This window comes from Diceros bicornis, chromosome 1 (assembly GCF_020826845.1).
Source record: "Diceros bicornis minor isolate mBicDic1 chromosome 1, mDicBic1.mat.cur, whole genome shotgun sequence".
Classification (NCBI taxonomy): domain Eukaryota; kingdom Metazoa; phylum Chordata; class Mammalia; order Perissodactyla; family Rhinocerotidae; genus Diceros; species Diceros bicornis.
The window spans coordinates 15828955-15829784 of NC_080740.1; the positions used below are offsets into that span (position 1 = coordinate 15828955).

General features: G+C 36.0%; 1 non-coding gene across 1 annotated transcript; it reads right to left on the reverse strand.

Annotated features, from left to right (window-relative positions):
• Positions 1 to 321: 321 nt before the first annotated feature.
• LOC131410533 (U6 spliceosomal RNA) lies at positions 322 to 431 on the reverse strand. The gene has a single exon (XR_009221277.1). It is a non-coding gene; the product is annotated as a U6 spliceosomal RNA (small nuclear RNA).
• Between the last annotated feature and the right edge of the window lie 399 nt (positions 432 to 830).

Consider the following 830-nt stretch of genomic DNA (forward strand, 5'->3'; position numbering starts at 1 on the left):
TAGAGGGGAAAAGCCCTTTTACTTTTCGTGATATTTTATTACCCCAATTAGTGCATGAGATGGTGGAAAGAATCAGAATTCTTATAAAAAAACTTTTTTTTATATTTGACAACTTTTTGTCAGCTTTATTGAGATGTAACTTATATACAGTAAAATTCACCAATTTTAAGACTGCAATTTGATGGGTTTTGACAAACGTGTACTGTTCAGTTACCAGTATTGCAATCATGATAGAAAAAAATTTCTATCACCACTCAAAAGTTCCATGTGGCCCTTTGTAGTCACTACCCTCCCACAGCCCCTGGTCCCTGGTACTCACTGAAAAACACAGATCATTTCATAAATTTACATGGCATCTGTGTGCAGAGGCCGTGCAAATCTTCTCAATATTGTTCCATTGCAGTATGTGTGTGGCCAAAGTGAGCCCTAACACAGTTTTCAGAGGATATGACTATATATTAGTTTGTAAATATTTCACAGCATTTATAAGATATAATTTCTAATAGTGGATTAGAAATATACTGTCAACTCCCTTGGAAAAGTCAGCAATTCGCCGGTTTCGTGCCATGCACAGCATAACACAATGTTTGAGATCCTGTCCTAGTCTCACGTCCAACTCATACCTCTTTTTGAAGCACTGAGGTGTTAATTGATAATTCGCTTTCTTTAGTCATCTTGTATTTTATTACCTTAAGAATACTTTTGTTGCTGAGCTTTTGAAACTGATGTTGGTTGATTCCATGTCTCTGTTAACCACTGTTACATTGAAATAAGAAAGTTCTAAGGCTCAGAGTATCGTTGGGATACAATATCTAAGTGTGGAGTGGAAA